The 7,496-nt window shown below is 41.0% G+C and overlaps 1 non-coding gene and 1 pseudogene across 1 annotated transcript; one reads left to right on the forward strand and one right to left on the reverse strand.

Annotated features, from left to right (window-relative positions):
* The first annotated feature begins 1,168 nt into the window (after positions 1 to 1,168).
* LOC143643007 (U6 spliceosomal RNA) lies at positions 1,169 to 1,275 on the forward strand. Its single transcript, XR_013156063.1, has one exon. It is a non-coding gene; the product is annotated as a U6 spliceosomal RNA (small nuclear RNA).
* A 5,344-nt stretch (positions 1,276 to 6,619) lies between these two features.
* On the reverse strand, positions 6,620 to 7,143 carry LOC143690734 (large ribosomal subunit protein eL6 pseudogene; annotated as a pseudogene).
* Between the last annotated feature and the right edge of the window lie 353 nt (positions 7,144 to 7,496).

Genomic DNA, 7,496 nt, shown 5'->3' on the forward strand with positions numbered 1-7,496 from the left:
TGTTGGAGAAAGGAAAAGTGTGACTTTTTTTTCCGTTTCTTCCCCAGCAGATGGCCCACAATTTTCCCTTGTGTTTGACTAAAATTCCCGTAATAAACGCACACCCAACATGTCCGAGGCTGCAGAAACAAAGCGATGACCACACCACGGACACATGCACGGGTCTGGGCCGCCCAGCCCGGGCTTGCATTGTTCTGAGTCCAGGCGCTGAGCCCTTAAGCCCCAGGCTCTAACTTGAGCAGGAAGAGTTTATTTTGGGATGAGCAATCTTCCCCCATAGGACGGCCCTGCCTCTCAACCAGTGCCTCCCTGTCCCTTTCTCTCTCCCTGTGTTTAGAAATTTGGAAATTCTCTGGAGGAAACTGGTTTTCAGAATCTGCAGAAGTGTTTTCTCTCAGAAAATATCAGAATCACTTGTTGGTTGGACTTACAGAGGAGAGCGCAGAGCTGCTGGATGTCAGGGGGTTGTGTTGAGAGTAATTGTAGTCAATTATGCTTAGAAAAATGACCCTATAAATCTCCTTAAGTATGTAGAGTTGAAGGAATAAGTATCTGCAGAGTATCCATTTCATCAAACCTATTTGTGTGTGTGTGTTTAAAATGGCCAAGGAGGAAGAAGAAACAGCAGAGAACATTTTTTTAAATGTGATGACACATCCTTTTATTTTGTGTTGAAACCACATTCCTTGGGCATGTGTTAGCTTTCTTTGAAAAAAAAAATATAGATCAGTAAAACACAATGTGTGAGCTTTATAGTTTGCTTTCTTAAAAAAAAAACATTTGGATCAAAGTGAATGTAAACTTTTTTCCAACAACAAAAAAACCACTAGTATGACCTTGAATGAAACTTTCAAGAGAAACATGGGAAAGAATTAAAAAGTCATGATTTATCTTTTTCTATAAATGTGGAATTGTCCCAACAGAGTTCTTGTCTCTCTACCCAGAACAATTCAGGCATATGATATTTTCTCATAGCAGATAAGGATGCTCAGCCATTGAGTTTGGTAGCAGAGAAAAAATAAGAATTTATGATACATTTGGCTAATTGGGCCATGCAGTACTGTGAAAATTCATTTTGAGCCCTCTGGGGAAGATTGTATACTACAGGCACACAAGGTTTACTTATTATCACCATGACCTACAAAACTTAGTCCTTAAAAAGTATCCAGTGCTCGCTTGGGTGGCGCATATACTAAAACTGAAAGGATACAGAGAAGATCAGCATGGTCCCCGCACAAGGGTGACAGGCAAATTCGTGAAGTGCTCCATATGAGAAAAAACAAAGCCCCGGTGAAATGTAAGATTAAAGTGTGGTGGCATATTAATAGCATTGTTCTGAGAAGGAAGGAAAATAATAAGTATATTTCATATCTTTGTAAATAATTGTACTTCTGGGGGAAAAAGGTACAGCTGGATTTTTATTACTTTCTTAAGGTAACTCTGAAGGTGCATTCTGGGAGCGAGCATGAGCAATTCTCAGTAACTGATTCTAAGATTAATCATTAAACAAGCAAACAAACAAACAAAGAAAAATAGAGGCCAAGGAGAGAACCAGAATGCTTCAAAATAAATAAAGAGTTTTAGGAAGTTAAAAAAAAAAGTCTTAAACTTCTTCCTCTCCTCCTCCCCTTTCCTTTTTCACATCCAGGTACAAATGTTAAATATTCTAAAAGAATATTTTGCAAGTGAATAGGAGACATGACTACTGGTTTGGTTTGGTTTTGTTGCATGCTGTACGGCGGGGTCACATTTCATTCTTTTCCATGTGAGTATCCTGTTATTGCAGCACCATTTGTTGAATTTTTGTTTGCTGGTTTTTGTTGGTTTCTTTGTTTGTTTGGGAAGTGCATGGGCCAGGAATCGAACCTGGGTCTCCTGTGTGGCAGGCGAGAATTCCACCCCTGGGCCGCACACGCAATCCCTTGAATAGGAGTTATGAACCAAAAGCAAATCCATAGCTACTGTTCTAATGCAGTTTGGCTGAACACATCCTTAGGCTGATTCTCCTCCCCAGGGCACCATGACAGTGATGCTGGAAAAAAGTAAACAAGTATTGAATTTTCAATTTAAAAAGTTACACAATGTAGAATTATTTGCCTTCATATTTAATGCACAAGACACATATTTTCCTTCCTTTTTACCTTCAATGTTGTGTTTGGAAAATCTTTTAGTTCAATCTAAGTCTAAAACAGTGCCAAAATTCCATCTTAGTTTTAAAGGATAGGGAACTCATGGTAGAAAATGAGAAAGAAACTGATTTTTTAATATGACTTATAAACAGAATATGACATCGAATACTCAGCCTCATGTTAGGTTTCTAAAAAATAACCAAGGATTATTTTTTCATGTCCCAGAACCATTCAGCCCGATTCCGTTGATATCCACTTTCTTGGTGTATTTAGTGAGGCTCGTTAGAGCATCACTGCTTAACAAATACACTAAAGGATCAACAAGCAGCCACGAGTGAAGAAGAGCCCCTTTGAAGTGGTGGAGGTGACCTTTCAGAAGCGCCACTGTTGTATAAAATGAGCGACACCCGTAAGAACCCACCCTCTGCAGCCTTCACTCACAGCTGCTGGACCCGACAGGTCTGGTGTTTCCCACCTGCACACCCAGTCCTGGCTGCACATTTCAGTCACCTGGGAGCATTTAGAAAATATGGATGCTGGAGCCCTACCCCACCCCAATCAAATCAGAATGGATGGGGCAAGGCAGTGCAAATACCTGGTGGTGGCGTTCTTAAAACTCCCCAGGAGATTTCAATGTGCAGCAGCGTTGTAAACAACCTGTCTAAATCTAAAAGAAACTCTCCATTTGATATTCCCCTAGAAACTCACAAGCATCTGGTTGAATTTTGTGTTTATCTCCTCCCTTTCTTACAGGGGGCAACTGGACGGTCCTAATGAGATCATAAAGACAGCTGGGGAGAATTTTTCACTCACAGCCAGTATTCAAGAAATAACAGATTTTACTTCCTTAACTGTCTTTACTCACCTCCTCTTAACTGACTGGCAAAGTTAACTAGTTTTCTCCACTTCTAAAAAAAGATATTTATGGGGGTGCAAGGGTTGTTCAGTGGTAGAATTCTCGTCCGCCATGCAGGAGACCCAGGTTCGATTCCTAGTCCATGCACTTCCCAAAAAACAAACAAATAAGCAAAACAAAGAACAAACAAACCAAAATTCAACAGATGGTGCTGCAATAATGGGATACTCACATGGAAAAATAATGAAACATGTCCCCGCCATTCAGCAAGCAAAAAAAAGAAAAGAAATTCATGCCTCTAACGCCCAGACTTCTCTTAAGTGCAGTGGCTCCCTTTTGATCTTACGAAATGAGCTATAGGCTGGCCAAAAATCTTGTTTCTTCCCAGCCTATTTGTGCCAGTTATACTTGTTTGGGGGATTTAATGAAACATCAAGTAAATAGATGAAATATGAATATGGAGAGATGTTTCTATCCTGGTGCCTGCCCATGCAAAAAAAAAAAAAAAAGATGGGCGGGTTTTAAGATAATGAGCCCAGTGGTTCCATTGGAGGTGATATAATAATTGAATATGTGCAGATTCAGGACATGTTCAGTCACAGAATGTATATAAAAAACGGCAGCCTTAATATGATGATGGGCATGGTTTTTAGCATTATAATGAGTGTAGTTATTATTGGTTAAAGTCTAAGCCACTGTGCATGTCAGGTGGGCCTATTTTGGTTAGATCCAGCTTAGGTTATCAAGATAACTTTGGACTTGGGGTGGGTTAGTTCTGGGCTGACCCAAAACCCTTCATTAATAAACATTAGGGGCTGTTATGATTGACCACTGGACTCTGAAGTAAAAAAACTGGAAAAATTGGGTACAAGTGAGCATCTTTCTTTTTTTTATTTTAATTTATCAGTTAGTGTTTTAGTTTGCTAAAGCTGCCAGACTGCAACACAACAGAGATGGACCAGCTTTGAATAAGGGGGACTATTTAGTTTAAAAATGTATAGTTCTTCAGAGGAAAGGCAGCTAGCTTTCATCTGAGGTTCTCTATTATATGGAAGGTGCACGGCCATATCTGCTGGCCTTCCCTCCTGGTTTCTGGGTGCCAACAGCTTTCCCCAGGGCGATCCCTTTCTGCCTCGCCAAATGTCTGGGCTGAGCTGCGAGTGCTGAGATGACGTACGCTGAGTTGCTGAACTCTCTTCTGACCTCTCTTTTTTTATTTTTTAACTTTTTTTATTGTATAGTATAACATATAAAAAAAGCAAAGAAATAAAAAAGCTGTAGTTTTCAAAGCACTCTTCAACAAGTGGCTACAGGAAAGATCCCAGAGTTTGTCATGGGCTACCATATGATCCTCTCACATTTTCCCTTCTAGCTGCTCCAGAATATAGGAGGCTAGAGGGCTTAAATATTTTTTTATCATCACAATCAACTTTTTTCTTTCTTTTTTTTTGAAAAATAAGGTATATACAAAAAAGCCATAAATTTCAAAACACAGCACCACAATTAGTTGTAGACCATATTTCAGACTTTGGCATGGGTTACAATTTCACAATTTTAGGTTTTTAGTTCCAGCTGCTCTAAAATACCAGAGACCAAAAGAGATATCAATTTAATGATTCTCAGCATTCATATTTATTTGTTAAATCCTATCATCTGTGTATAACTCCACCATCACCTTTGATCTTTCCATACCTCTTTTAGGGTTATTTGGGCTATGGCAATTCTAAATTTTTTATATTGGAAGAGTCTGTCATTAATATGGGGTAGGGAAATGAACTATCTGATGTTCTGGAGAGGCTGGGCTAGGTTTCAGGACTTATCTGGTCCAGGGAACCATCTGGAGGTTGTAGGTTTCTGGAAAGTCACTCTAGTGCACAGAATCCTTGTGGAATCTTATATATTACCCTAGGTGTTCTTTAGGATTGGCTGGAATGGTCCTGGTTGGGGGTTGGCAGGTTACGATAGGTAGCAAGGTCTACCTGAAGCTTCCTGAAGCTCATAAGAGCAACCTCCAGAGTAGCTTCTCGACTCTATTTGGACTCTGTCTGCCACTGATACTTTATTAATTACACTTCTCTCCCCCTTTTTGACCTCTCTGTTTTAAGCCTCCAGCTAATTAAATTAAACCTCACTTACTGGGGAAGGCCCTCCCCTTAGCTGTCCATGGATGTAATCAGCCAAAGATGAGTGTCACTTGTGCTGATGATTTAAGTTCGCTGAAACAGAACAATGGGGCATCATCACATGGCCAAATCGACACCTGAACCTAACTATCACCTGCCCACCCTTTGTGAACTTGGCAACTATGCACATCACTTTAAACCATACTTAATCTTTAAATATAAAACAATAACAGATTTTTTTCACCTAATAATGATCATCTGTCTCGCATACAATGCACTAAATCTTTCCACATACAAGATACATTAATTTCATCATAATAGCACAAAAACCTTACATCATTTCAGTGACAATGCAAATACAATACTGACTCGTACATAGAACAAAGTCTCATCGAAGTCATTTACAGGCATGGTCTGTCCTAAAGCAAAATTATCCTCTGGCTGTGGGCCTGTGAACTTAGAGCAAGTTATCTGTTTCCAATGTACGAAGAAGGAACAGTCACAGGATAAATACCCCCATTTCCATGGGAAGAAACTGGAAGGAACACAGGAGTCACTGGTTCGAAACAGTTCTGAAAACCTGCAAGACAAATGCCATTAGATTTCAAAGTCTGAGAGTCATTTACCCTTGGGGCTTTAGAAAGCAGCAGTCCCACCCTTCCCAAGGGCCTATGCAGCAGCCCTGCTCTCTCCAAACACAGGGGTGGTTGCCATCTTGGGGAACATTGCGGAGACCACATTTTTCTCAGCTCCACCCTCTCCAAGCTTCAGGGAAGCACCTGGGCTCTCTGTCATCTCTGGGGCACATGCTCAACCCCTCCAGAATAATGGGGTGGCAACCAGGCTGCCCCCAATCTCTGGTTTATGCACTCCACCCTCTCCAATGCCTGGGGTGGCACAATTGTTCCTGAGCAACAAAGAAGAATGCCCATCCTCTGCTTCTGGGGCAAACTCATCCTCTCCACATATATGGGTGGGTCTGTTCTCCTGACCTGAGGTTTCTTGGCTTCAGACCTTAGCTTCCACGGTTCTGCCTCCAAAGTTAATTTTTCCTTCAATTAGTCCCTTTTCTGTCCCTTTTAGTCCAGACTGGCAGTGGTTCCACTTATACAGATTCCACAACACTCTTGTTTGTTTTCTGTGCAGTACACTGGGATCATGCCATCAGACAAAAGGCCTTTCCACAAACCCTTTCTGGATAACTCCATTTCAAACTCTTGCCTGTCCTGTAATGGCTGACTGCTTCCATATTTGTTTAAATCCTCACATGGGGACACTATTCTTTGGGGTCCCTCTCTTTCTGGAACCTTTCTCTTTTAAGCCTCCAGCTAATTAAATTAAACTTCACTCATTGTGGAAGGGACTCCCCTTAACTGACCACAAATACAATCAGCCATAGATGAATTTCACATGCTGATGATTTAAGTCCACAGAACAATGGGGCATCATTACCTGGGCAATTTGACATCTGAATCCAACTATCACAGTTATTAATTAGGTTCTTTGCAAATTTACACCACCAATTTGTGAGGATAAATTCCATTTGTGAGAAAGAACACAATGTAGGTAACCTTGGAGCTGAGGAACAGCTTTGATTTTTGGCATAAGTTGTGAGTCCACAGTTTTTTAGCAACCTTTTGCTGCTCTGTAAGCTTGTATTTCTTGTGTTGAAGATCTCACCTTCCTGGTATCTGGGCTTACACAGCTTCTTCTTCTTAAAGTAAGCATCAGTGAGATGTTTTGGGATTTTCACACCACTTATGTCAATTTTGGCGGAGGTGGCAATGACACACTTCTGGTGTGTCCTACACAGAGGAACTTGATTGAGGACAAGGGGTCCAGTCACAAGTAGCAGGACACTGCTCAGCTGCTTCAGGAAACCACTCTCTTGTCCCTATGGTGACCAGTGAGGCTGATCAGAAAGGTCCCAAGACTGATGCTAGATGGCAGCTTTCTCACATGCTGACTGAAGCTGTTTTCTGCCATGGCTCAACAGCTTCCAAGGCACATCTTCATTGGGATAGTATCTAGGCATTTAGCGAAGCTTAGCCACTCTGGGACCTCCCTTTTAGTCACCACCAATGGGTGTTTTGACAGTAGTAAGAACCTTCTCCTTCTTTGTCTTTTCAATGCTGGATTTAGCTGCTGCTACTTCCCCTGGAATACATTGCAGATTGGGAACATCTGCCAATTCCTCCAACGAGAACCAGGTTTCAGCTGCAGTGAGGCTTCCCCTTCTTGGACTTTTTTACAACCACAAAGGCATAAGATAAAGACCATATAATCATTATCAGAGATCAAGGCAGCTGTGTTATAGTTCAGAGATTTCAGGTATTTCCTTCCATTTAATATGCTAGAAAGAAAAAAAGAAATATCTATATAATGATT

Source organism: Tamandua tetradactyla, chromosome 7 (assembly GCF_023851605.1).
Source record: "Tamandua tetradactyla isolate mTamTet1 chromosome 7, mTamTet1.pri, whole genome shotgun sequence".
Lineage (NCBI taxonomy): Eukaryota > Metazoa > Chordata > Mammalia > Pilosa > Myrmecophagidae > Tamandua > Tamandua tetradactyla.